General features: G+C 54.2%; 1 protein-coding gene across 1 annotated transcript in view; it reads right to left on the reverse strand.

Moving 5' to 3' along the window:
- The window catches only part of LOC103601856 (carbohydrate sulfotransferase 8-like), a gene marked incomplete at its 3' end in the record, with an annotated part of 127,513 nt that overhangs the window by 42,839 nt on the left and 81,108 nt on the right, over positions 1 to 3,566 (reverse strand). The window lies entirely within an intron of this gene.

The following is a 3,566-nucleotide window of genomic DNA, read 5'->3' on the forward strand; positions in this document are numbered from 1 at the left end:
CCATCTGTCCACTCATCCACCCATCCATTCACCCACCCATCCATCCATCCATTCATCCATCCATCTGTCCATCTATCCACCCATCTGCCCATTCATCCACCCATCCATTCACCCACCCATCCATTCATCCATCCATCTGTCCATCTATCCACCCATCTGTCCATCCATCCACCCATCCATCCATTCATCCATCCATCTGTCCATCTATCCACCCATCTGTCCATCCATCCACCCATCCATCCATTCATCCATCCATCTGTCCATCTATCCACCCATCTGCCCACTCATCCACCCACCCATCCATCCATCCATTCACCCATCCATCCATCCATCCATCCATCCATCCATCCATCCATCCATCCATCCACCCATCCATTCACCCACCCATCCATCTAACCATCCATATATCTGCCCACTCACCAGCTCATACATCCATCTGTCCATCTATCCATCCATTCACCCATCCATCCATCCATCCATCTTTCCATCTACTCAACAGACATTTATTAAGCACCTACCACATACTAGGTCCTGTACCCATTGTGGTGATGGGGTATGGGAAGGTGGCTGGGGGTGCACTGAGACAGGAAGAGATCTGGGCCCTGTCCTGGGGGATACCCAATCTCAGAGGACGGAGGACAGAGGAGGACTGAGTGTTGACTAGAATGTTGTGAGCAGGCTCAGGGCACCTTCTGCTGGTGTCAAGGCAAATGCATGCAGTTGGAACCAATGTTGGCTCTAGGGATCTTGAAACAGGGCTTCCAGGGAGGCCAGGGGGCTCCCAGAAAGAGCCCCAGAAATGGCCAGCCTTCCCTATGACCCTGCCACCCCCCACAAAGGTTTCCTTTTTGTATACATGGACTTTAGGTTTTCTGTTTCCACAGACCAGGCAGCTCTGGGACAAATGGCCTTGAACTTGGGGATCGTCACAGGTACAGATTGAGAACAGGTGTGGTGGGCCAGGTCTGAGCACTCTTCCTCCCTGTATGCAGGCTGGGCCGGTGCTGGCAGCCACTCTGGTTTCAGAAGTAATGGGCATGGCCTTCCCTGATGGGGAGGCCTCCCCGACTGCTGGCCCAGCTCTCAGACTAGGCTGACCACTGCAGGGGAAAAAGAACTGAGGGGTGGTATTTAGGAGAAGCAGGATCCTGCCCCTGGATGCTGCTGACATAGCAAACCCTTGCTGCCCAGCTCCCCGCCTCCTGTGTCCTCATGGCCTTGGAGTGGAGAAGTTCCCCAGCTCTCATCAGTGTGATTTGCTGAGGTCACTGTGGGAGCTCCAGTGGGGAAAGGGAAAGGGGAGCCCAGTGGGGAAAGGGCTGCCCCCTTGCAGTGAGCAGGTACCAGGCTTGGAAGAGGAACTTCAGCTGGGCAGTGCTTTGGCTGGTGAACACTGGCCAATAGATGGAGCGTGTGCATTGTGTGTGTGTGTGTGTGTGTGTGTGTGTGGTATGTGTGTCATATCTAAGAAATCTTTGTTTTGCCTGACGCAAAGAGTGGAATTGCCCCGCCTGCAGAACGCTGCCCATGAAGAAAACAAACAGCTCTGAAGCTCTCCCAGTGGGGATCAGGAGCCTAAGTGTTCCCTTTGCAGCCTTAAGCCTTCCCATTTCATCCAATAGCTGATACACTGGACATGCGGCTGGCCACAGTGGTGGCACTGTCACAAGACATGCCGGCTAGCCTCCCTGGCCGGCTAGAGAGCTGCTTGCAGGAGACCATCACACAACACGCTCGAGTGTAAAGCTCAGGCTTGCTGTGAATAGTTTGGGTCCGACTGCACGTTTCTTTATTTTTGGTAACTCAAAGCAAATTGCTCATAGGTCCCCATCCTGCTGAAGTGAGAGTCAGGCTCACCCATTTGGGGCCCCTCCCCTCTAGGGTCCTGTGAATCTCCCAGGCCTGCATGGTCTGGTGTATTTGGGGAGGGCCCTCTGCCTTCGGTCCTCTTTGGTCACTGCAGACAGGTGGCAAGTCCAACCCTGAGGCATGGTCCAGTCTCCCAGGAATCTCCACTTCAGTCCTGTCTCTGAGTCCTGCCACCTCCCTGAGCATGCACCCACCACTTAGGGAATGCCTGTCCTCATAGCCTTGGCAAACTCCCTGTCCTCTCAGTGCTGGTCCTCATATCCCTCTCACCTCCGAGACAGTCCCTTCTCTCCCTTTGCCCTAGGACAATTCCTCAGAGAGCTCTGGCTCTCTAAAACAGAAGTGGTATTTGGGGACACACTCCCCTCTTCCCCAACAAGGACACAGAGGGGCCTCGGAAGGAAAAATTCAACCAGGACTAAACACAAACTACCATCGACATGGATTATCTCGCCACAGCTGTGCAGCCCCTTTCTGCCTGTCCTACAGGCCTCCCACCACCTACAGACACAGGCCTACCCTGAGTCCCCCCCTGCTGCCCTGGGAGACCCAAGGAGCTGGAGCTGCCCTGGTCCTGCCTCCCCAGTCTCAGGGCTCCCCCAACCCAACCACCCCCGGCTGACAGAAGGTATTTGCCTTCTATCAAGGGAAGTGTAAACGTTTTTAAAAAACATTTTAGCAGCTTCAGCAACAGTTTGGAAAACACGTTTTATTTTGGAGGTGGCAGACGCCCGCCGTCTCTGGCTGTAGAGTGTCACACCTATGACATCACTGATGGGTTGGAGGAGGGTAAGCTAGGTGGGTCCCAGGCCTGGGAACCTGAGCTCGAAGTGGAAGTGAATGGATGCCTCTCCAAAGTCCAGAGCCCACATCATGTGGGGCAAGACCTGGGAGCCTCCTTCCCTCTCACTGAGGAGCAACAGGGATCAAGATGCAAAGGACAGATGCACAGACTGTCCCCTTGTAAGCCCAGGTGGCCGCGGTCTCACCCCACTGGATCCATCAGGTCCCTGAGAGCTTGTGGCCAGCCAAGGCTGAGCTGCTCCAGCACCTTCTTCTGAAGGCTGCAGTTCTTGCCACTTCTTGGAGAGGAGTCAGGAGGCTTCCGGATAAACACAGTGGACTGAGCATATACATTTATCTCATCTTTCTCCTAAGATCCCAGTGTAATGACAGCAAAGGAATAAAACAGATAGAGGCCCACGGTAACAAAGAACTGGAGGGGACAGCAGCAGATGCCAGATTCCAACACACTTTTAGAAGACAGGAAGTAGATGGAGGGTGCTAACAGATTCCACAGGGTGAAGGGGACATGCTAGACATGCCTGCAGGGGTGTGTGTGGGAGACCAATGTGCCCCCACTGAACTCTAAGAGGCGTGGGACTTGGAAATAGCAGGGCAGCAGATGGCAGGGTGCAGCGTGGGCTTGGAACTCCAGCAGCCAGGAACTCCAACTCTCCCCTACCACACCCCTGGCAGATGGAAGACATACCCTCTGATGGAAGTGGAAAGGGCCTGGGGACACCTGGCTGGGAGGAGGAAAAGGGGGCACTGAAATAAGAGAATTAATTGGGAGCCTTCAGATGGAATGATCAGAGTCCTGGCTCTCTCCCCAGCGTGCACACTGGACGTCTTCCGCCAGCATGGAGACTGTAAGTCTGTCAATTACGGGATGAGTTGTGTCCCGCCCAAATCCA

The sequence above is a fragment of the Galeopterus variegatus genome, unplaced genomic scaffold (assembly GCF_000696425.1).
Source record: "Galeopterus variegatus unplaced genomic scaffold, G_variegatus-3.0.2 Scaffold3907, whole genome shotgun sequence".
NCBI classification, from domain to species: Eukaryota; Metazoa; Chordata; class Mammalia; order Dermoptera; family Cynocephalidae; genus Galeopterus; species Galeopterus variegatus.